The sequence below is a fragment of the Anarhichas minor genome, unplaced genomic scaffold (genome assembly GCF_050575085.1).
Source record: "Anarhichas minor isolate MPS153535 unplaced genomic scaffold, ASM5057508v1 ptg000011l, whole genome shotgun sequence".
NCBI lineage: Eukaryota > Metazoa > Chordata > Actinopteri > Perciformes > Anarhichadidae > Anarhichas > Anarhichas minor.
The window spans coordinates 11881223-11907359 of record NW_027466457.1 but is presented as its reverse complement, the minus strand read 5'-3'; the positions used below and the strand labels follow the sequence as shown (position 1 = coordinate 11907359).

The following is a 26137-nucleotide window of genomic DNA, read 5'->3' as shown; positions in this document are numbered from 1 at the left end:
ACCTTAAAATGTGGCAAATCTTCAATCTGTCGTCTTCTTACTGGGTATCTTAAAGGTTTTCTTCGTCTATACCCCCCTGGCATTGTAAAGAAAAAAAAAACATAAAGAAAAAAGAAGAGGTCTTGAATTGGCCATTTGTATGTCAGCAGAGCACTCAGAGGTGTGATGTGTGTGTTAAGTGGGAGCTGGTTTGAGTTATTCTGGCCCGCTTTGTCCAGTGCTTTGGCTTTTGTTCCTCCAGTAATGAATTGTGGAAGCCTTGGCTTCAGCTGGAGTGTCTCATAGCAACTGACAAGAGAGAGGGAGAGCTGGTGAAAAGGCCAGGGGAGATCATGTGTTTCTTTCAAAAGGGCAAGATAGACCAGACCATCGTTTGGGCATTTTAGGAAGAGGAATAATAGAACTGGACCATTCTTCTCGTACCCAGCGCATCATTATTTATTAGCTCATTTTAAATGACAGTTTCGGTGCCTGGGATAGCATGTGCTTCTCTGAGGTGTTTTTATTTTGAGAAAGATGTATTTTTTCGTTGTATTAGTACGTAGCGATGGTGTTTTAGCCCTATTGCAAATCCGGTTCCACTATTGATTAACAGAAACCCAGGACCGCTCTGTAGTCGTATCAGTTGTCAGCTCGACTTTCACCTGAACCTGTGTGTGAGTTTTTTGTAAGTGTGTACGTGTTCGCGTGCACACATGAACATTTGCATTTGTGTGAATGCACATGTGCGTTCGCTCGGCGTGTTCACAGCAGGCTAGTTTTTTTTTTTTTTTTTCATTAACCGGCGGCCGGTGCTGAAGTCTGGCCATGTTTGCCCTGTGACCCAGACACTACCTGTCTGCTGCCATGGTTACAGGGACAGAGCGGGTGTAGTGGCCTGACTCCAGGGATTACTTTCCCTGGTCTTAACAATCAGGCATGTGCACCAGTGGCTGTAAAATGGACCAAACTGCACCCTAACAGTTAAGGGAGCTCTGCAGTGTGCGCTGGTGCCCTTTAAAACTGTCCTAAGTGCTGTGTAAGGGATTAGACATGTACAACGTAATTGCTCTGGTGTCAGTGACTATCCCTTTGTGATCCGGTTCACTTGAAGTGATTAGCTCTCATAAATGAAAGGGCTAACGGTGTGCACTGGGTACAGGTCTAAAGTGCTTCAGCTAAAACACATGTTGAACCATTTTCTTTGTCTTTGAGAGCTAAAGATTTTGTCAGCAAGACACAATTTTCCACTTTTTCCACACATACTAACAATGTTGTTTCTTTTCTGTTTACCCAACAGATCCATGAATGAAGAGGAAACAAAATGTCCCTGAATCACTGTGAGTACTTTGTATGTATGGAAGGCCAACACGGTAACCTGAACGTCTGTGAAATATAATATTGTGCAATTTTTGTAGCCCACAAAACCACAAATAAACTGAGGCGTTATTATATAAATAATATTAATAACAATAATATTTTTTTATATTCTGTTTGACTGTATTATATTTTACAGATGTTTACTGTTTTAATTTGCGTATCTGTATATAAATCATGTCACTAAGTTTACACATGTGCTAATATAGAAACGTTTTTAAGACCTCAGTAACATCCAGAAGCAGTTCTGAATCTCTCTCCCTTTATACTTCAATCCACGATGGTGCAGATCGCACTGTATCGACCTGGAAAGGACTAAAGTGCCGCGGCTTGTTCTTGCTGTGTCAGTGATCTTGGATAAACCCGTAGATGTTGGCAGAACTTGATTTCATGTCCACCCCAAGAACCCGGTCTTGTCATTCGCTGACGGGACATTGTTATTTATGTTGACTCTGATTTTGTGATGGAACGCTCAGGTTAAATACCCCACAATGGCCGCCATGCTAAAGACTGTGGAACTGGCTGGAGCACTGAGGGGTCAGTATACTCTGGCCCAGAGTTTTGGTGACTTCGCAGAATCACAAAGGCCTCTCTCATTCTCTCCAGAGACTTGCAGTCTTACAGGTGTCCACCAGATGCTGCAGGCAGCCTTTACTGTCCCATGCATGTCAGCCAGTAGAGATGTACTGTCCACTTTGGTGCAAAGACTTGCAACTGTTTCCATGGTGTTTAAATACAGGATTAAATACAATTTAGTCGTGCATCTTTGAAAATAGGTCCAATTTTGGGCTATTAAGTTGCTTTGATGATGCAGCTGTTACAGAAAACATACTGTGTGATTGAAGACATGTCTTTTAATTCCAGTGGTTTAAATCAAATATTTGGAGAGATGATGAAAGAAGACATTATATGTCAGTTTATAACCACTGTTTGGATCTTAGGGTGTGTGGGGGGGGGGGGGTTCAACCGCAGCTTTTAAATTATAAGCTTTAAAGTTTTAATAGATTCTTGAAGGCATTTTCAATATTGATATAATGAAAGGCCGTGCAAAGTAAAGAACTGTAAATACAGTGTGCATGTAAAAACTCTTCTGACAGTAAGTTTCTCATGTCATCCTGCGCGGGTACGAGTGAAGCAGGGTCTCTACTGTATCTCATGTCGAGCGGAGCAACTTCACAGTTAACTTTGTGAGCAGATCCAGCCCCGCCACAAGGCATGCTGGGAAGTTTGGCTGCTGGGGAAATTGCCTGCCAACGTCCAGAGAGCGGCTCTGAAAATCTTTGCAAGGGCTGAAAATGAAGTTTGAAAGTAGAAATCAGAGGAGCAGCAAAGCAGAGAGCTCTCCCAGCTGTAGGCGCAGCCTTCTCTTAAAGAGATATTACCAAAACATTCCTCAGTCATGGGCATGCTTGGGCTGTACAGTAAAGTGCTGTTTAAACGTACTGTAACCAATCGGATCTCTTTTTTGCCGCTACAGTTATAATGATTTCGATTATTTTTTAAAGTTGGTGATTTATTTAAATGTCTCCCTTTTGCAGTATCCAATTCCGTTTAAAATGTTTAAACATGTAAATATGCTGTAGCATTAATATTCAAAAGAGACAAAATAATTTGTAACTTAAGTTTTGAAATAACACGAATGCTCGCTAATATCCCAGTAGTGTTGTTGGAGATATAATTATTTTCAAGATTACGTGATTAAACCTTTTATTGTGTTATACTGAAGCTAAAAAATACCTCGGACTAAAAAAAAAAGAGACGAAAACTCAGTTGGTGACAGGTGCAATGTATATGGATGAAATGAGGAAAGGAATCAATCCATGTGACTTGAATTGTATGTGCTATCTAAAAGACGCTTTGATGCATTCGAATTCTCTGTTTTCACTTGTAGCCTATATTTCTAGGAATGCGTAAGCAGAAAGGTGCTCCAGTGGCTTGCTCAAGGGCAACAGGTTGCATGGGTGGTGATTGACATTCACTGTTGCAGGAATCCAACCTTTAACCTCTTAACTGTCAGATTTGCTGTGTAACCAGAAGAAGGTGGCAACCAAACCGGTAAAGACCTGCTTTACAGTGGACAAACTGGCCTTGATACAGTTCACAGTGACTTATTTAATGTCAGAAAGTTCATTTTTAATCTTAACTAATCCAGCAGAGAAAGGCAAAGAACACTTGTTCTTCTTGAGTGCTGCCTTGTTTTACATTAATAGCTCACTATGGCTTTAAACACCCCATTTACATTTACACTACATTTACTAGATTATGTCCACCGTAGTTTTTTTAATGTTAAAATTATTAGTAATTGTGTTTTGTTATTAGGATTTCCATTTTGAATTTTGTTTTGAGCTCAGACCTGTAGTGGCGTGTTAGCCAGGCATTGCTGAGCACAGCACCGTAGGGGTGGTGGTCAGCATGGGCTCTGGAGGCAGCCGAGGCTCAGCTCAACAGAGGCAGGCAGCCTGGAGGGTCCTGAGCCTTCACTTCACAGCTCCCTGTTTGGCTCTCACACATTGTTCCATTCAGAGCCCAGACCGTATATTCACCCTGCTCTGGGCTCCCCTCACCATTGTGAGAGTGAGTTCATTTGAAAAGCCTTCAGGATTTATTTTTTTCTGTGCGAGCAAGTCAGCACTATTTGCATTTGTTCCAGTCTCAAAGATTTTACACATCAACTGAGACAAGCGGATATCCAACATGCCAAACAGAGTTTTCGTCTTCGTCTTTCGTCTTCATCATCCTCTCGTCTTTGTCTGTTTCAACCAGTCTATGACTTTTTTTCTCAAAATGTCCCCAGTGTCACCATATACTGCTTTCTGTAACAAATAGTCTGATCAAATGTATTAAGGAGAAGATGTCATCATATTTGGATTTCACTTAAATTTCACAGTAAATGCATTTAAGTAATGAGATGACTATTAAATGGAGGAGACAGTTTTATTCTCAGCACTGAGTTGGCTTAAAAGGATGTAATTTGATATTAGATACTCCTAATACTTTATACTATTGTGACTTTAATCCCTGTTGCATGCCTCCATATTTCTCTCCCTCGCCCTGTCTGTTGATTAGTGGGCAGAATACCTTTGTTGGCGTCTCGGGTAGCAACAAGGGATCAGATAGAGGAGAGAAGGGTACGTGCCAGCCTTTCATTCCTGGCCTCCTGGCAGGCAGACTGCAGGTGGGCCGGGTTTGGGTTAGGCCAGAGCCGGCAAACCAAGACAGTACTCAGACAAGAACACCTAATCACTTTAATTAGCCTAAGCCTACCTTGTTGAGCGCGCAACCAGGTTTGCTTGCTAGTGTGTGTCACAATGTTAACCCAATATGCGTTTAATCAAATTCTACATATCACTCTGTTTGAACGTTAAACGGCCAAGATAAGTACATTATGCAGGGACATTTGGGACTGGGGCTACAAGAAGAGGAAGGGAGATGAAGAAATGCTAATTGGTTGTAAGTCACTTTTTCTTTTCTTTTCTTTTTTAACCAAGAATAATAAAATGTGGTTACTGACATCATATTAAACACTGAGCATACACTAAACCATGGGAAAGATATCTCAGTATGGCTGTTGGTAGCTTTAAAAGTTATGATTTTCCCCACAATGCTAAGCTAACTGCACTGTACAGTGTTATGCCTGAAAGCACGGTGTAAAGTGTGTTGCAGTTTGAAGAAATGCACTGTGTAAGATTTATTGTTTGAATTCATTTATTTACACTATGTTGTCTAAATATATGAAGTGGCTCATCATCATCATAATCTCATGAGATAACCTTGAGCACCTTGTTGCTATAGCAGGCTTACTATAGTGAGATAATGACCTCACTATCTAGCTAACAACTCTTAGCGATCAAGCATGTTGCTAAATACGTCCCTAAGCAGATCGCTATAAGAAGAAGAAAACTTCCACTTTCCTACAGTTAAATATTTACAACTCGTCTCAGCTCAGTGCGAGTTTATCAGCAGCGTCAGGCTTATGTGTTGGGGCTAACATGACTGTCAGTGTTTGGGGGGGGGGGGGGGGGTTGTCCATCTGTCCACTGGTGAAGAGGGCCATATGACTCGGTGCTCCAGCTGTAGTGTTAAGATGTCCTGGTCAGTGGGAGGAGGCCGCTTAAAGGATGTGACGTCTTCTCAGCAGACGGGCTGTCAGTGGGAGTCACCTCGTCTCTCAGGGGAGAGGTGGCACCAGCATGGAAGAGACACTTTCAACATTCAGCCGACAGCCTTATCCCGAGATTGATAGATCACAGGCGCAACGGAGACTGCACAACGGTCAAAGCAACAGCGTAGAGATACTAGTGTAGCAGACAGTGGCAGAGTCATCTATGAGGGAATCAATTGGAAGCTGAACTTGAAATTCTATGTCATGTTTTCAACTTGATCATTCACACCAGGAATACCTGCACGACCTTTTTTTTTTTTAGCGGGTCCAAAGCACAATGGTAATCAAGTGATGCTTATGTTTGTTTTAACCTGCATGCGATAGTTGGCATTAAAAAGTAGGTTAAGCTTCTCGAACCCAATCATCCTTAGTTTAGTATCGGATAAGTTTGACGTGATTTCCTGTAATCGTATAAACTCTCTGGCACTATATATGGCAAGCCATGCTGGTGGAAACAAACACTACAGATTATTTGCAAATACTATCTGACCCTGGTCCACTTGTTAGACAGTAGATGCAGCTCTCTCTGTGATCCCGCTATGGGCTTACCAGTTTCCATATCCTCTTAGCGAGCCTTGGGGCCCCTCCCTAATGTATGAACCTGGCAGGACCAGGATGGCTTGGTTCTCCTTTTCCGTGCCCCCTCCCCCCACCAGACACAGTGATGGCACTCAGTGCCAGAGACACCCCTCCCTCTCCTCCCCTCCCTTCCCTTCACCAACACCCTTCTCTCCTCTCCTCCCTCCCTTCCCTCTCTGCCGCAGGCAGACCCAGGCATGGGATCTCCATCTGTGCACAAAGGAGCCTCCTCTATCTGCATTTGCTGCACATAAAAGGGCCTTTTGTCATGAGCTCTGCACACATGACCGTCCGCCTTTCACCCCTCTGGAAAAAAAGATCACTCTCTCCAGCAATCCAACCCCACCCCCAACACCAGACTCAACCCCGTCCCCCGACCCCCACCACGCTAGATTTTCGTCTGTGGAGAGAGAGAGAGAGAGAGAGAGAGCGGGTGAGTAAGACAGATCCACTCTCAACTTTGTCGAATAGAGACAACCCTCAGATGGGGCTGCTTCCATCACTGCTGCAAAGTCCCCTTTTCCCCCCTTTTTCATGGCCGATGTCTTTTTTTCCTCTCTCTTGTTGTCCTTGTGTGCACTCAGTGTGAGGCATCGACGCATTATAGCATCTGCCGTACTGAAATATGAATGTGCTCTCGTTCTTGCTGTCTGCCTTCCTTTGTGCTGCAGTCTCTGACATTTAAGGGGCATTAGTGCTTGGTTCTGTGCCAGGTTATCGCCCCCCCCGCCCCTCCACCTCCCGAGAGCTGATGCTTTTCTCTCCTTCTCATTTCGGTGCCTCCTGCCTTTTAACCTCTCGGCCCTACACTGCTTAGCAGAGCTGGAGGTACTCGTAATGTGGAGAGATAATGACGAGGAAATGTACTTAAACGCATGTGAACCATATCAAGGTGGAATACTCCACCGTTGTGAGACAAACGGGCTGCATGCCACTTTGGCGACTGAAGATGACAGATATTGGCGTTGAGGGATATTGAGCAAGGGTGGGGACGTAGCAAAGACAGAGGGCCGGCTAACACACACTGTCAAGTGCACGGTGTTGCTGTCACAAAAAAACGCTTTCCTCAGCGTTTCCTTTTGAAACACACACGGCCCTGATGCCTTGCTCCCAGCCAAACGAGTGTGGATTTTGGAAAGCCCTGTTGCTCATCTTGCTGTCGCTGCACACAGGCCTGTGGCGGAACGGAAGGATAAGATTGACTTCTCCCGCCACCGCCATGTCCTCTGCATGACCCTCTGCCTCTCTAAGCTGGTGTGAGAGGTCAGTGGCTGTCATATTACGGCCTCTCGTGTGCTGTCCACACCTTTACTGTGACGATGACGGGCACACAAGAGAATTGTCATGCACCATCTAGTCAGCACAGTTTAGAGCAGTGGTTCTTAACCTTTTTGAACTCGGGGCCCAACTTTTCAAGTACAAAGTGTCCTGGGGCCCATTCAAATATTAACACTATTAGTTTAACAAATTGATCTCACTCTTGGTTTGATTTGTATTCAATAACTATATTGTTACCTGTTCAACTCCACCCCTATTTTGGAGCAAAACCGCCTAAAATGACATACCCAAATTAAAATGGCTGTAGCTTCTGAACCACTCGGACTATATGCATCAAAAGTGTCAGAGAACCTGTAGGTCATACAGAAACAGAGCAGTGGGCCTTTGGAGTCAGTAAAAATTGAAGGTTTTTGTCCGCATAAAATAAAAAAGTATATTTCAGTATAAATAACTGCCTGTGGCTGTATCTGTACGGGTAAATGACAGTATAGGGCTGTAACTACACTATCAGTGAACAACTGCCTCAAATTTGAAGAAGATTGGACAAAGTATGACGATTCTACAGTGTTTCTTCCATGAAGAGATCCAGGCGGAGCTCTAAAAGGATATTTGGAGACCCAAATGGACACATGGTAACCAAATGATATTCTGACACACTAAAGGTGTTTCTCTCTTTATATTTTGATATTATATTATTTTCGTTTTATTTTTAGCCTTTGCAAATTGCAAAATCTATGTATATATGGTCGAAGATGTGGTGTGTGAGTAGCGGACTTGCTGCGACCGAGCGCACGATCGAGTATGCGGGTAGCTTAGTTACGCAAAGGTTATACATTGGTTGACGGCTTATGTAAAGAGAAGTTAAGGTTTGTACTATAAGTACTAGCGTTTTCTGAAGCTACTAGCTCCATGGTAACATCCGCTAGCACATTGTCGGGTCTGTAATGTCTTTTTCCGTCGTAATGCTGCAAGATCCGACTTGCAGCGGTTATGGCGACTTTGGACAGTGTGTGTTTGGGCTCCTTTTGTGAAAAATCCATAAGCAATTAAAGAAAATCGATGATTTATTAGCAAAGATGAGGATTTTGGGCATGCTGGGATACCAAACACGGCCATGTTTTGTGACGTAGTTTGCGCAAGCAAGCCGTAGGAACGGAAGGGGAGGGGAGGGGATCGAGGACGCCGGCGTCCTCGCGGAGTTGAACAGGCAAAACCCTTGTCAAATAAATGAGATGATACAATGTGATGATCACAAAGACATTCATTTATCATGTGTATGTAAACCTGCATACACAACAAGAAGCCCAACAGGCTTTCCCACGAGCGTTGGATGTTTCGTCGCTAGGTGTCGCTTTATTTTTGAAGGCTTCAGTGCTTCGTTTGATAGCATTAGCCCACATTCCACACACTGAGCCCTCGGCTCTGCCTCGTTGCCTCCGTTCACAAAGCCGTACTTAAGAAAGTCAGGATTGTACTTGCGCACACAGTCTTCAATTGATAACCTATGCGGTCCCGCGGCCCACAGGTGCAAAACTGAACGTTTTTTGCGGCCCTCTAGGTGGCGCTCGCGGCCCAATCGTGGTTTAGAGTATGTAGTGCATACCATTTTCACACTGGGACAGTGAAGAAGAAAGAAAGCGGGAATTTAGCACCAATAAAGTTTATGTAGCCAGAATCATGAGGAACAAGGCAGCTTGCTACCACTAACAAGTTATGTGAAATAATGATTATAAAGATAATAAAGACAATAGCATCATTAACAACATTATTTTTGATCACACTTCACATAAAATGTAACTCAAATAACCTTAAATGAAGAACGGACGAAACGTTATTTCACATTTCCATATGATAAAGAACAGAGACCTTAAAACATTTTAACTGCACAATCATTTTCTAGTATAACCTGTGGAAGCAAACAGCTGTACTGTAGAGAAAAAACATAAAGCACACAGACCAGTTCTAAACACACAGGAATACATAAAAGGAAACCTTTGTACGCTTCAGATTAGATTCATAGAAACAAACCCTTTGCAGAATGTGCATGTCCTCAGATGACCAAACTCCTCTATGTTAGTATACAGTATCTATAGACTCATTTGTTTTATAAACTAAATCACTTTAAAGTGCAAGATACGAAATTTGGAGCATTTTGATTGCCTCTTAAAGGCTCTCAACATGGCGCCGGCGAGCCGCCGGCTCACGATGCTTCCAGCGCTAACCGTGTAAACAACGGGGAAAGTAAACGGTGTTTACCTGTGGGGGAACCGGAGGGTGGTTTGCTGCGCTTGTGTGACGTGGCTTACGGTCTGGACGGCGTTATTAGCTGTAACCGCTGTGTGAGAGCAGTGCAGAGTGGCGGCAGTGAGCTACCCTGTTGGGCACGCTCACTCGCACTAACATGGCTGTGTCAACAAAGCAAGGAGAAACTTAGATAACAACACATACAAAAAGGAAGCAACTTTACTCTCTGCTCAGGTAGACATTACTCCACTATATCTTTAGTTGTTTGCTGCTATACTAATGTTGAGAATGTTAAATACAGCTCCTTTTAAAGACACTGGCCAGTTATTATCTCCAAACGGAGGTAACAACCGTCACATTTACAGTAATGTGTCTTTATGTCCTTAAAATGACCATTGCTTTACATACACACACAAAACAAAAGACAGAAGTAATAAATATATTGATATCGAAAACATATGCAATGTACACGCACTGTTGCTTCCAATTTCAATTTCATCATTTCCATATCAATAGCAGTACTGTGTTGCCTTTAAAAGGACGCCACAAGGGTTTCTTTTTTATTGTGCAGAAGATGAGAAGCAGTTATCTAGCTTGTTTAATGGCATTGCTGAATTTGAGAATATCTATTTTGTGACCGAGCTAACTTTGCTGTGCTAATCAGAAGAGAGAGAGAGTGATTCAGGGGCTGAAGGCTGAGTGGCTCTGTGTTGCACACGGCACATGGAGGAGAGCATGTTTATGGAATGGATAAAGCACATTAGGTGCATGTTTTGCTTTTCTCAGTAGAGCAAGGATGCTGCAGAGAGTGTGTAAGATAACAAAACAGTGCGCATACAGTGTTTGTCGAGGCAGTGAACCGCTGAGTGCGTATGCCTTGGCTGTTGGACTCCTTGCAGCCCTGCAGCGCAGACACGGGCATTGTGACATGGCTCCTAAAATGCCAGGCCTGTGCACTGCTGGCTTAGTATTGAGGAAGAATAAAACAAAATGGCCAAGGCTGTTTAAAGTGGGTATTAGCCGGAACTGTAAAAAGGGAGAGTTCAGGTATTTAGAAGCCCGGCACAGGCTGGTCAAGTGGACAGAAAAGGAGAATTTTGTATTAATGCGGTTCATTGAGTTTTCCCCGCGTAGTTAACGTAATGCCTTAGATCAATGTTTTTACAGTTTGGCCAACACCACTTTATATTCATTATTGTTGCTGCTGAAATTATAATTTTGATAAACTGTATAATTTACATTAGTCGAGTGATTGATTAATATAAAGAATATCTTATATTGCAATATCGAAATGAATCTAATCTCACATGTTAATTTTAGTTTACTTTTGTTATAATATAATTTGGCAACTGAAAGGCCTGATCTTTAGACCTTGACAGTTAGGTTAAGTCAGTATACCATATTTTATCAGGGTTTAAATTTGGTCTTCTAACATTACAGGATGAAAAAAGTAAGTGTAAATATGTATGTAATAGCCCGATGATAGCATAATCTTATATATATTAATAATTCAAATATCTGTACTTCCTGTCAGGATTATCCCCATTTTTGGCTAAAGGAAATCTGCCTTTTTAGTTTTATCATATTTAAAGTTTGATGAGCAAAGTTGTAGGTATCATAGTTTACAGCTTAATAAATATATATATATATATATATATGTCATTAATTTACTTTTAATGCATAGTTATGCGGTATTAACATTTTATTACCATTATTGATACTATTTGATGTCGACTTATTGCCTAAATTGCCCTGTAGTTCGATGCTGCCCTGATCCAGGACAATATGTTTGACTGTTGAAGGGCGGCCAGAAGTAGTTAGTTGCAGTTAGGGCGCGTCCCTCTTTGGATAGGTTATCCACTCTGAGGTCTGATATCGAATAGGTCCATAATTTCCAGCTTCTTCCCAGGGGAGAAACTCTCCCTTTCTCTTTTTCTCTCTGCCTCTCTTCATCCTCTTCTTCTTTCCGAGTTCTGTGAGAAACAGCAAGGTGAGTTCATTCCTGCTAATTCGTGTGTATTTCTTATCAAAATGAATAAGTGCAGTGTACCTTTCTAACAATGTAGATTCGCTAGAAAATGTCTTTTAAATGATGTAAAAGACAGCTCAACCAACTTTAGATGTTTCCTGATTTTGTGTTTTTGATTTGTTAAAAATGAAAGCAGGAGATTAGCAACAAAATCAATCAATCAATGCTTGGCTTTGTGCTTGAAGAGTACAGAAGGGCACTTTTTTAATATTTCAGTCGAAGTCGAGAGCAGGCAGAGGCGCAACAATTCATGCATTTACAAGCAAGCAAGTGATTTTCAAATATGCCATGTTTTAAAAAGTGCCACCAAGTCTGATATATTCCTTCAGTGGGGAAAAATACTTTGCCTTGAATTATTAGATTTCATTAATTCGAAATTGAACACCTCTTTATATAGTTTTCTCTGGCTGAAATCTGTTTCCTTTAAATAACATCAAACTTTGGAAAGTTAATAAAGCCGAAACACCCTTTTGTGAGGCACAAATTTCCACAATTCCTATTAAGTTCAAAAGATTATCTCTGCCCAGGAACCAAAAATTGTACCTTTTATTAGACTAAATTATTCAGGGAGATCATATGTGTATGTGTTGTATTTGTGCTAAAGTTAATTATTTTTTGCAGAAACAAAATTAATTAAAATGGTAAGAAATAGGTGGATAGAGTTGATACATTAATGAATATTTGGCAAAACAAATCGGTTTACTTAACATTTGTTTTTTGATAATAAATGCCCTCTTACACCTTACAATAAAGCTACCATAAAAAAGATAGATAGATAATAATTCAACTGAAATTCTTTCCCCATTATATACATCTTATATATTTCCATCAAGCATTGACTCTAATCTGTTTCTTTTTATTTCGTATGAAAGCAGCACCTACACAGGCAGCAGTTTGTTGTCATCAGCTTTTTAACCCAAAAGCAAATTCAAAATTAATATTTATTTTCTTAGATAAATTAAATGTACTCATTTATTATTACACAGATGTTCTCTTTTCAATTATCCAGAATAAATTCAACTATTAAATTGCGTATCAAATAGGTGCTCAATTGTAATATAATGTTTACAAGGTTTACATGAGAATGTGCAATTCAAATACACCAATGCTGATATTCTTTGAATCTATTAAATTAATATGCACATGCTATTTTAATTTAAGAAAGACCATCGCAAATGATCTGATCACAAGCAGTCATTTTGAAGATGGTGAATTATGTGTCATTATAAGGTATTATTGGCTAGCTCTTTATGGGAAGGTGGGGTTAAATAAGCTCAGCTCGTCCTTCTACTTGTACGTCTCTTCTGATGCAGAAGTAATGTTTGAATCGCACGCCACGGTGAGTTTTTCGCAGAAGTTGTCCCTTTCTTGCTTTTCATCATATGATCCTGGAACATCAATACTGCGCATGTCTTGCGTCCACCATTTTGTGATGAAAACTTTACTGCATGTGCTCCCATTTTATGAACTTCGGTAGAACATGTGCTTGAAAATCCGAGGCCTTGAAATCATTTTTTATTTTATTTTTTAATCGATCATTTTTAGGATCAATTACATACTTCTACTTATTGGAAACATTACTCCGAAAATGTAAGATGAAGCACAACCTGCTAATGCAAGTCAACTGTTTAATGAACAGGAGTGCAGACACTGTGCAGTGATAGTATATTATCATTTATTCATGCTTGTCCAGACAACAATTCTTTTTTCAAGCTGTGCTGCACCTTGCTGTGATACTCTTTATTTGTAGTCCGTGTGTGTGTGTGTGTGTGTGTGTGTGTCAAACAGAGAGCAGAAAGTGGTGGTCACAGTTGGCTGCCTGAGGTGACTGGTGGGGTCAAAGTTGAGGCTGTGTTAATAAGACGAGATGTGCTGCCCTGGGACCTCTGTCCCATGAGGGATAACCCCCTAATCGGCATTAGTTAATGTGTTAGTAATCTTTACCTTCTTAAAGCAAACAGCAGTGCAGCATTCAATGGGCCCGCTTGGCCTCCCGTGTAACGCTTTTGACCTAGGGGTCATGGCCTTTGTTCCCCGCTCGATGGGGAGTGCCCTCAAAGGTCTCGGGTGTAATAGAGAAGTTGTTTAGACACGTGCGGGGCTTAAGCAAGACCACCTCATAGACTCTGCTCCTGGAGAGTATGAAGCCCTCCCTCCATAGCGTAGTGATACTTTTGTGGTTAGCCCCTTAAATGAGTCCATTAGAATATACATGTGTTTTTATGTGCCGCACATCATGTCGAGTATATGTGGATGTAGTGGTGGTTGCTGAGCAAGCACAGAGTCACCCCTCTCTCACCCTCCCCAACCTCCTAATGCCTCTTTGATGTTTGCAAATGACTAATTGCAAATGTTGTTTGATCCCCTTCCCCTTATTGTTCCTCCAGCTTTCCTCACTGTTTCCTGTACCCGTAAAGAGAGAAAGCTGTAGACAAAACAGTGTCTTTATAATGTCCCTGTGCCCTTATCTGAACTTTCTGTAATAGAGTGTTTGCTCATGACTAACTTAAATATGTGCAGCCCACAGCACTCATTGTGTACTATACGAGGTTTAATCAGTGTGAGACTGAAAGTCCAGTCAAGGCCCGGATACCCATGTGATCATTTTAATTTTTAAAGAAGTCGGAACATTTATTTTGCTGTTTTAATGTATGTCTTTCAACCATTTTATTAATATTTATCCCACTGTGTAATAATCTTAATATGCTTTTTGTTGGGCTTTTTATGAGATACAAAGCTTAGACATTTCAATATTACTAACTTCAATAGTCACCTGGTGCTTCTTACAAAATCGACAAAAAGACTTGCAGTTTCGAGAGCTTTTTTTTTCATAAATAATTATAGAGTCCATAACATGGTCTCTATGTTATGGACTATGTTATAGAGTCCATAACATGGTGCCCTCTGCCATTTGGCTTCACATCGTATCATCAATTCTCCAGATTGACTGATTCTGTATCTCACAGATTTTGCAGCCGTGGACAAAAGCTGTTGCTTCTCTCGACATAAAAGTGTGTTCATCAAAGAGCAGTTTGAATGTCATGTCATTGTTAAGATTCTAAGAAGTAATGATCATTTATAAATATATATATTTGATAATTTAATCCCCCAAAAATATTAGCACTAGTTAAAAGAGTAGCAATGCATTTCGTCAGAAACTGTTCTTTTAAAACAAAATAAAGTCTTTCTTAGTTGCCAAAATATTGTAAGTTATGACTGCGTTAATGGTTTAAAATGTCGAGAAGCAATGTGGTGAGAGCTGGCAGCTACCCAAATCTGTATCCTCGAATGAACTTTATGCCACGCAAAGTGCAGTGTTGCACACTAAGCATAAATGCACACAGTGTGCCTCTCTAGAACAGCTACCTTTTTAATGCTCAGACTTCTAGTGTATCCATGTGATACATTGAAGCCACAATGAAGTCATTGGTTTTTCTCAATTGGTTAAAATGCATGGCGAGATGTGACGTGCAGCTGCACTCCTTCTAATAGGATTCTATAGCTCATGCCAATGTCGATGCCTGAATTGAGGGGAAAGAGAATGGAGAACAAATGAGTTGCACTCCAGCCTTTTCTGCACCAAGTTAGCGTAAATAGTTCTAGCAGTTTCTGTCTGCACATCGTCTGTGTTTAGCCACCTGTTGTTTTGTTTTTTAAACCTGCGGAGCAAAGAGACGTGCAGAATGGAGAACAGTTTTTGTGGAGAATCCCGTCTCTGTGCTGCTGTAGTAGAGGAAGAGAGCCGGCGAGTATAACGGGGTGGTGGCCGTGCTATGAAAGCAGCCCTCACAAACTGTGCAGCCTGAAGCTGGAGCAGCCATGTTAGGCAAACCTGCGCGAGCTCGAGTCCCGCTAATATTGCAGTGCCCTCGAAAAAACCAACAGAAAGTAGTCACAGAGTAAAAGTAAGAAACGTTTAACCCCCACCTTTTTGTCTCTCATTGTCTCTGCTAGGCATGCAGTCCCCTCTTTAAATCACAGCAGTTTATAAAGCAGAAATGCAATCAAAAAGGTTCCTCAGTAACCGACTTTACATATCTCCTTCCTCCTTTTCTTTCCTTATAGAGCTCCTGTAGTTCAAGGCCGAGGGGGGGGAAAAGTTGGAGCCACGAGCTCTGCTTTTTGCAGTTTTTTTTTAGAACCAGAGCCAAAAGAGGCAGGAAGTTGTTGTACAATAGTGTTACAGTAATCTTCCACGAATGGAAAAAGCCAAATGATGATCGGCGAGTAGAGAAGGTGGCAGAACAGAGGCAGAAAAAGTGAGGGAGGGAGGGACAGAAAGAGAGCTAGCCTGTGTGTGAGAGAGACAGACGTTCCAGCAAAGAATAATCAATACAATCTAAGATGGTGGAAACGGCCATGCTGTTTAGGTCTCTCCCTCTGGTTAACTCTCTGGCTTTCTCCTCATGTAAATCAGTGCGTGGATTCAGTTCGGACTGATTGTTTAGACCATTTAATTTTCTGTTTTACCCCTCCTCTATTTTAAACAAGACAAATTAGCATCTCTTGGGGGGGGGGGGGGGGTTCTTGAAATGTTCTCCGAACTGTTGAATGCATTTTACCGGGAAAGTGGCAGCTGTTTTTCCTCGAGGAAAAGCAGCGAAGTCTCACCCAAAAATGCTTATCAGCCTTTTGACTTTGTGCCAAAATAGCTGCGAGGGTTCAGCTGCAGCGCTCAGCTCGCTTTGTGACAGAGCCGGGGCAAGGAGGAGGGTCCTAGCCCTGCGTTCTTTGCCACGTTACTGAAATAAACACTGCAGAAGCTTATCTTTTTTTCCTGTGTGTGTGTGTGCGTGTGCGTGCGTGCGTGCGTGTGTGTGTGCGCGCGTGCGTCTGGTCTATTCTGTGCTTTCACGCCAGTCATTGTGGCATGCTAAAGAGTTAATGCACTCGGAGAGAGAGAGAGAGTGTGTGTGTGTGCACACCCAAGACTGCTCCAGCGAGAAGAGCCCCACCACAGTATGAGATGAGCTTAATAATTTAACCAGCTCTCAAAAGTGCTGCATATTTCAAGGATCCTTCAGCGGGGGAAGTCCATTCTGAACGACTGTGTATTCACTCTTTCCTCGTTTTTCTTTTCACCAGTTGATATGAGGTACTGTATAGTGTATCCCAGTATGGCGTGCAAGTGTGTGCACTGCGTCTGCGCAGTGCTGGAGGAGTGTATTTCTGTGTCATTCTTCCTCCTCCACCCCTCCCACATTTCGTGCTTTCCACCCTCCCACACTCTCTCTGTCTCTCTCTCCTTCTGTGTCTCTGTCTCCCACCCATCTTATGCCCCCCTCCCTTATTCCCTCCTTCTCCCCCGTCTCCGGTGCAAATACAGTTCCTTGCCGCGTTGGACATGTGATGTAAAAGTGACTGGTTCGCGCGCTCCGCCGCACCTCCTATTTCATCATCAGCGGGGCATTTCTCCCCTTCACTGTGCGCTCGCTGTCTCCTCCTCTCTTCCTCTCTCTCTCTCTCTCTCTCTCTCTCTCTCTCTCTCTCTTCTTTTTCTCTCTCTGTTCCGCTCGCTCCCCTCTTTCTGCTCCAGCCACACGCGAGGGGGAGACTTAAGCTCTGCGAGAAAAAAAAAAAAAAGAAAGTCTACTGCTATTTCTACAGTCAGGGCCTCCCCACAGCCCGCCCTTCCATAGACGGAGCTTTTTTTTTCACTCACTACTAGCTGGATTTTAACCCTCTGCCTCCAACTAGCTGCACAGCAGCTCTGCAAAACCTGGCAACAAGTTGCTTTTTAGTTGCCTTTTCTCACTTTTGGCGCATTGTTTTTTTGCATCACTTTGGATTTGGGCGCCGATTCTTCCGTTCTTTTGTGTTTTGTTCTCTAGAAATGTTCCGCGTCTTCCTATTTTTGTCTCTGCCGATGGGTTTCTAGTAGTATTTATTTAGTTTCCCTCTTTCTGGATGGGAATTCGTCAAGGTGGTGTTTTTCGCCATGTGATGGGCCTTGTTCCATCTGGAGTGTCGGGGCGCCATTTCCGACGGGTAACCTTCGTGGGGTGGGCTCGTGGTCTGGATGACCACTATGGATGACGAGCATATTGTAACCAGTATCCGAGTGAGAAACCCATCAGTGTTTTAAAGACCTTCTTCAGCAACTGGCTTGATGTACCTCCTTCGTCTTTACTCTCGGTCTCTCCCACTATTTCCTTCCCATGTCCTCTCTCTGTTCCTGTGTCTGTCTCTCGTTCCCCCTTGTTCTCTCTCTTTCACACCGACTCGCTCTCTCCACAGGAGAATGAGTGGTGTGCTGAGCCGGAGCTCTTTCTGGGACAGGTGCCAGCTGCAAACAAAAGACATTACTAAAAGGCAATAACAGAAAAAAAATGTAGTAACTGCAAAATTTCTAATTGTTGCATCGAAATATCAGAAGTAGCTCCGCGTGTCGTGTCTCTACACGGCCACTTTGCGCTATGATTGCATGTTTGTATGAAGCATTAAAACAGATTTTTGCGACCAAGGCTGCAGGTAAAGCAGAAGTTTGAATACTTTGCCACACTTATTCTAGTGAATGCATTTCATTCGGGTAGACGGAGGGAGTAATGTGGGAGAGCAGCATATAGACTGCTGAATTATTCATGTGCCCAGCCAAGGCTGTGACTGAACTGGTTGTGCTATTTGCATGCATCAGACATGCTGTTTGTCTGTTTGCTAACATTCCTCATTCAAAGACTTGTTAACTAGCGGACCGGCTTAGCTGGAGCCTTGCAGACAGCCTCATGGCCTCCTATTGTTTCGGGCCTCACCAGGCCCGGACCCCGCCAGAGGCAGGCGAGCCGTGCAGCCCTGAGCTTGGGGGCTCAGACTGTGGCTGGAAGAGAGATTGAGGCTGGAGCTGAGATTCAGGCTGGGGCTCAAAGCTGGAGTTTGGGGCCGAGGCACGGCTGTGAAGGGGACAGTCTGAGGGGAAATGAGTGGGTGTTGCAAGGACCACCAAACGGGGAGCTTATGGCTTTCTCCTCTTCTTGACAGAGATGCGGATGAAAGCGGGAAGAGCTGCCGTATCTCCCATCCCGACCGGACATTTACCACCTTTGCTTTCAAAATTGGTGAGTAATATCTGTTTTAATATTTGTATGCTCGCATGGTTTCAATAGAAACTTCTATTCCTGTTTTTACATCTTAGGCTTTCAATGTTTAACAGGCACCCGGTACAAATAAACATTTGTACACAAAGTTTCTTTTTATTCAGTGCGCATTTATACGTCTGAATGTAAAACCCTACTCATTCGTGTAGTTTCGGAACATATACAATAGAGAGACAGAGCTATGCCGTTAACTTTGAGAATGCTTTTCTGTGACTTTTCCCAGCCTTCACTGAATCCTAGTTGTAATTTAGTAATGCAAAAACATAGCTCCTTAATAGCACTTTGATTGCCGCCTGGATAATCCTACTTTGTGGTAATCAGTAGATGAGCGGAAGGCCACGGTGTTGGAGGGATTTCATATGAGTGATGTGGTCCGGGCTTAGTTTGTAGTGTATGAAAAGAAAAAGAAAAGTTTCAAAAGGTTTAATGTTCTCAAAAGCTTGACTGTCGGCTAAATTTCAACAAGAACACTGCATTTCTTTGAATTTGAAGTTTTGCAGGTTGTATTTATCAGAGTTCTGTTTAGTTTAAGAAGACAGAATGAAGAATACATCAAAAAATAGTCCATCGCTTTGCCATTTGCAATGTATTTGCCAATACAGACATTTGTATAGGAAAATAATGCATAATTTCCTGATTCTTTTTTGTTTGTTTTGTGGATCTATATCTTGCTTCTTTGAACACAGGAATTTATGCTTTGCACAGCAACATTTTGTGGCAAGTGTACACAAAGACTCTCAAAATGCCTTTGTAATTATATTTATTTGAACATATGAAAACATTTTTCGTTTGAAGGAAGAAACTGTGTATGCGGTCGTAAAACAATTCCACAAAACGATTGTAAAACTTGACTTAAGATAAGTTACTTTGGACAAAACGTTTAATCGACTGTGGCTCCTTTGGCTCTTTGTCAAATACTTGCTAGTTAACTTCATCAAATTAATGGAAAATTCAAGTTGTATCGGTATATGAGACTTATGGAAATGTACAATCCCCGGGTCTATTAATAACATTTAATTTGTAGTATTTAAATACATAGTAATCACTGTTTGTCGAATATCTCAATACCATAAATTAGCAGATTTAAAGTGCTTTGGTTTTCTAATGTCTGCTCAGATGTCCATCTGCTTATCAGGGTTTATAGAAAATGGGACTTTTTGAAGGGCAAAGCCAACCCGATATTTCTCTAAGCTTTCAGGTGATTTACAATTCAGGGTCAGCTTTTCCATACATAGGTGATTCTGTTCATTCATATGGATATAAGCTCTGCTTAACCAGCAGTGGACACATGGTTTTGGCTGGCAGAGTATCACACTACTCCACCCCTCAGGCCTTTTTGGAGAATGGATGGCAGGAGTCCAGGGGAAGGGTGCATGTTGAGAGGCAGATGGCAGGGTGGTGAGGGTTTGCAGTATTTTCGCTCTCTGTAAAAGTATACCTGACCAATCCCAACAGTCTGGTACAGCCCACAATGAGGCCCACAACTTCAGCTTTACTGCAGCAACATGTAGCAAATACAGCAAAGTCAATAATGGGACACACACACACACGCACGCACATGCAAATATAAGTACACAATCACACATACATTCGTGGCTTATTTGATAATTTTCTTTGTGCAGAATGTCAGATATTCATACTTTTTAACAATTGTGAGCATATTTTAAGTTCTTGTCAGTTGTTGCCCTTTCAGTGTGTGTTCTTAGGCTTGATGAAATGTTGTGTTTGATGTGTTAATACTAGTAAACCTGTAAAACGGTCAAGATTGCATCATTTTATATATATATATTTTAAATACACAAGTACCAGCCTGTCATTAATATTCTGGAAGAGCAGCGCTAAAGGAAACCACAGAAAACAGCTCGAACAACACGTCCGCAAACTTGAACTTGACTGTAGCCTTGAACCTGAATGAATAGGATTCTGGATTTTTTTTTATAAATTGTATTTTTTAAAGTATTTTATTCATGAATATATTAGTTACTGCTTAGTAGTAAATGTTTTTTTGTAAAGATCAAAGAAATTCAAACTGACAGCACTTCATAACTTTTTAATGCTATGAACAGAAAAATGCCAAAACGAGAACACTCAAAATGAATTAAACATTGGATGGAATTATAAGTAATTATTATTACTGGATGTGTAAATTCAAGCTTTTAAAAAAAACTTTGAATATTTTTCATTTGTGGTTTAACTTTTATGTGATTTGTTTTTTTTTATTTATTTGCATTTCATTTAGACATATTGGAGTTTTACAGTTGAATATTATGTCATATTTAGAGAGAAAAATATCAAATGTTGCAAAATAATATACTCTATTTTTTCTTCTAAAGAATTACTTCTTTAAGAATTTTAAAAGTTCTGTCATAAAGTTCAGAAGTGGGAATAATTGCCGAGAAAAAGCATATGTTTGTATTGCGGAATACCAGAAAGCCTGAAACATAATATTTGTACTGTTCCCAAATACACAGCATCAGTGTGTGTGTGTGTGTGTGTGTGTGTGTGTGTGTGTGTGTGTGTGTGTGTGTGTGTGTGTGTGTGTGTGTGTGTGTGTGTGTGTGTGTGTGTGTGTGTGTGTGTGTGTGTGTGTGTGCTCCTGTGTGTCCTCCACTTTCTTGCTAGATCACTTACTCGTGATTTTTATAAATTGCCATAGATTATTTTTTATAATATTGAGGTTATTGCAATATTGCCTGTTTTTTTCCCTCTTTGATAGAAAACACAAATAGATGTCTCATTATTATTCTTTCGGCTTCTAAAGGGTCATCGGGATTTTTTTTGTATGTATTTATTCATTTAAAACTACACTTCTTAGTATTTAGTTCATGCCCTTACACTAGGATAGGACAAAGTATGTGAAGGCATCTTTACTCCAGTTATCTAATTTCGTGGCATTAACAGAAAAGATGGTTTTGATCTCTAGATAACTTTTTGAATGAGATGTTTCCCGTCGCAGGTTTTAATGGTCATGTAAAGGCTACATTATGACTCCAGTATTTCTGCCAGATACTTTTGAAGTGTTGAGTATGTGGTTAAGGTCATGTGCCAGTGCTCAGTGTATTCTTACAAGTGCAACACACAGTGGAAATGAGTCACTCACCAGTACAACACAGCACCAAGCCACCAATACACTGCTTCATTTGTTAAGTGGGTAAATTGGTATTTAAGATTATGTGATTTTTGTTTCATTTATGAGCTTGCTGTGATGTTGTGAATCTCATCCAATTTCCTCCTGGCTAATATGAAATCCAGATTGGAGTGATGAATGGGGGCCAAGTGAGTGTGAGCACTCACTGTAAATATATTTTTTCTGATATTATAATGAAGCCACTTTTATTTCTCCCTCTAAAACGGTTTCAGTGTGCAGTCTTTAGTACAATGAAGCCGAGAAGCCCAGCATAGTGAAAGTTACACTGTATGCCTGAGCTCTCTGGATGACTGTCAGGGTTCGGGATTTGATTGACATACAGTACCAATTCATTGGCATTTTGTTTTTTAAATATTTAATCAGCAATGATACAGTATGTATTCATTGTTAACTAAATGATATTTTTAAAGGATATTTTTATTTCATATACATTATATATAAATTAATTCTACATAAACCGCTAGGCCAGAAATGTATACATTTATTGTGGAACTCTCCAATTGTTCAAGTAAATATGTACTTTATTACTTTGCTTTATATACTATATAGTGTATTCATTAATAAAATGAAGGGCGTGGAAAACAGGTAGACAATATGTCTACATTAGGGTATTGATATGAGGACTTCGATTTGGGTCCAGTATTCTTACTGACACTATAAGCGGTGCTGCAAAGTAGCTAACACTATGCTGCAGGTTAGCACAAGCTGGTCACTGCTTGTTGAACTAGAGCTGCATTTAAATTTCACAGTTTGGTAGCCTAGCTCTTCAAAAGGTCACAGTGCATTCTGCAAAAAACTACAAAAAAAACAACTGTGAGACAATTGCTTAAATTTTACAGCGGTTGTGTCGATCATTGTAACATCTGCTTCAGGCTTTTATCTAGCAGTGGTCCGTCAGTGGAAAAGGCTGTTGAAACCTCCTCGAGGTGAACGGCAGTGTAGTCAGATCAGGTCTCTGTGGTGAAAGGCTGGCCAGGCTCCCTGTTGCCCTCCTGCACTGTGGACTTGGGAGACCAGACGAGTGGATCTACAGTGGCCACTACAGGCTGTGTGGCGCACGCATGCAGATTAAGCACTACAGTACAGTAGAAAGTAGGCCAGGCCTGAAAAGAGAGGAGAGGGGCTGGACAAAGAGGCCTGAGACCCCGATACACACACACACACACACACACACACACACACACACACACACAGACACATGTACATTTTGGGGGTTGGTGTTGTGTATGCAAGTGCCAAAATGATTGCACAAAAGCCCAAAGTTCAAGGCTCAATAAATAAAGTAATTACAGACAAGTATGCTGATGCACTCACACACGTCACACTTTATGCACACACACACACACACACACACCAAAGTCTCTAAACCTGCTTTTCCTCGCTTCTCTGCGCCATACATGGAAGCCATTAGTCCATTGACTACTGAGGATTGGGGGCCATTTTATTCTCCCCGTGTTAATCAGGATGTCAGCTGGGAGTGTCACATGTAATTTATCCACAAAACCACAGCAACTCCACAGAGACGGTGAGCACAGTCACAATGACATAATATTGGACTGGTGGAGAGTTACAGGGAGGGGGAGGGGGGGTGACAGATGATGTAGATTTTCCTCCCCTTTACCTCCCCCACTTTTCCTCCAGACGTTCTGAAATGAGACCTGTGCAACTTTCACCTTTACCTCATGGGCCCATTGGCTGAGGTCAAGGTTTTTTTTTTTTTTCTTCTCTTTTTCCCCTGAGTGTATTTAGCCAAGGACAATGTTCTTACACACCTTCTGTACCACCAGAGTCTTGCTGTTGATTGCTGAGCATTTAAATAACTTCGTCAAGGGGATTCGTCAGAAGTGTGATAGCCAGAGCGTTTTATTTCACCCAACCAGATTAATATTTAGAATCATTCAACGTTTTCTTTGCTTCTGACCGCTCGCTGTACTCAAGTCTGAGGCATCACGTGCGAGTGTCTCTGCACGTATCGTCGGGATAGAGCCTTGTTTTATGTACCTGCCAGGCAAAGCGATATTCCAGATAACGCTGAGCTGCGCCCACTCAACTTTTCTTTTCCACCGCTCATATATTTCCTCAGCTTTTTGGCCTCCGCTGTCGCCAAGGTAATTTACTCAGAGAAAAACTGCAGCATCAGCAAAAGTGTTCCACTCGGAGGCAGAGTTGGGAGTGTTGAAAGGCCTCGCCTGCAACTTTCAGACTATCAAAATACTGTAAATCCCTTCCCTCGCCTCACCTCCACTTCATCACTCTCTTACTGTTCATCGGTGCTGAGATGAATTACACTCGCTACTTTTAGTGCTAGAAACAAACACACTGGCCTGAGAAATTATAGTGAATATACTATGTGCTTTGATATGTCATTACCTCCACTTCAGTCTTAAATATCAGCTTTAAAAAATGATACCGTAAATATTGTGTTTTCTTGCAATACTTGCAGCTATCCATGTGGTATTCTAATATACTGTAGACTATCCCCCCTGCACTTACCCACCCAGGCGTCATGAGTCATCAACGTACATATACACACACAGCACACACACGCACACACACTTACTCACACACAGAGTGCAGTGAGTGCACAGCTTGGGCATGAATCTCCCTCCATGGGCTGGAGGAGTTGGGTTACTCATGAGCCCATAAACATGTGCTGGCGGCGGTCCAAGGCACTGCACTGTAATTACGAACGTTAGAAACAATATATAAAGGACCCTTCCCCGGCAAGGCCGTGTCCTGGGCTGCAATTAGTGTCCTTGTACAGAATTATCATCCTTCAGCAGCCGCGTGGAGGCCTTTAAATTGGCCGTGTCCTCCTCGGTCTGCCAGAGGACGACCCTCGCGTCTCTTTATCTCTATCGGCCGGCTTTATTTTTCTGCAATCTGAGATTTCATAAATTATGACAAAATACCTCTGTTTTCCTTTGTCCCATTTCACCTCCGCAAGCATCACACGCCTACGCGAGCACAGGATAACACGGGCACATGTCAAGAGCTGCCTCGTACATTAACGCCGCGCGGTCTGCACATGCCCTCGTGTGTGTGAACGTGAACATACTGTGCCGCGTGTGTGGAAGATCGCTTATTACGCTCACAAGTACACACGTACGCGCCGCCTCGCCCACGCACATGACACTGCAGGCTTTCAGTAATGCAGCATGCCAAAGTGTATGCACGTATGCAGCGAGTGGGTGCTACTGGGCAAGGCCAAGGCCACGGTGGAGCTTGTGTGTTGGTGTTGGGTGAGCATGCGGCAGTGAGAGTTGGCGGGTGCACAGGCCAGCAGAGAGGGTGCGGTGTGTTACATGTTGCACTAATGAGTTTCCTCGGCCAGGCAAGACCGCGGGGCGAGCTTATTAGTAAACAGGCTACAGAAAGGAGCCCCTACAGCCCTCTGCTGCTGCTGCTGCTGCTGCTGGCTCTCCAACTGATCACTCTCTCCATTTCTGCTCCTCTCCATTGTTTTCTCCTCCTCTCTCTTTCTATTGCTGTAAACTGTCTCTCCCTTCGACTCCGTCTGTCTTCCTCTGTCTCTCTCTCTCTCTCGCTCTCTCTCTCTCTCTCTCTCTCTCGCTCTCCCTCATGCAGGCAGTGAGATGGGTTTTGACTTCAGCCAGAGGCACAAACAATTTGGCCAACAAGTGAAATCAAGGACAGACAGACTGGCGATCGCAGCAGCATTGTAAGTACCATAATCTATTGTAAATTGAATATGTCATTATTGAATGATGTATTGAAATTCTGTTGTACTGTCTTGCATTTCATTTTAGGAGATAGAGGCTGGCATTAGAAGCTGCGCAAGTTTAATTTGTTACGTACGCATGGCATGAGCTTCTCCATCTACATCTATTTTCTCTCTCTTCCTGAGACTTATTATAACATGAGCTTGCATTATATTAAATCATAGTGGCTGTATATTGTGCCTTTATCCCATTTGAAGTGGTCCCACTGGCTTGTTGGTGCAGTAGATTAAAAAAGAAAAAACAAAAGCAAACCTAATCTTTAGTGCACACACACAGAAATCACTCAGGGTGCAATCTTAATTGTCCACCAGGCGTAGGAAGTCTAGCGCTGGGGCCTGGATCTGTTAGAAAATGGCGTCCACTCTCTGCCTTCCAGCTCTCGGCTCCCCGCCGCCATTTTGTGTATCGCTGCCAATGTAGTCAGGTAGCAGGATGAGAGGGATGGAGTAAAGTGTGGGGGGGGGGGGGAGAGAAAGTGGGCGCAACTGGACGCTGGGTTGAGGAACA

The 26137-nt window shown here is 42.2% G+C and overlaps 1 long non-coding RNA gene across 1 annotated transcript in view; it reads left to right on the top strand.

Moving 5' to 3' along the window:
* LOC142948091 (uncharacterized) overlaps window positions 1-25560 on the top strand; it is a 29729-nt gene extending 4169 nt beyond the window's left edge. The window contains exons 2-4 of the long non-coding RNA XR_012953436.1: window positions 1280-1319; window positions 18624-18700; window positions 25476-25560. This is a non-coding gene — a long non-coding RNA (uncharacterized LOC142948091). The remainder of the gene's footprint in view (window positions 1-1279; window positions 1320-18623; window positions 18701-25475) is intronic.
* Window positions 25561-26137: the final 577 nt, after the last annotated feature.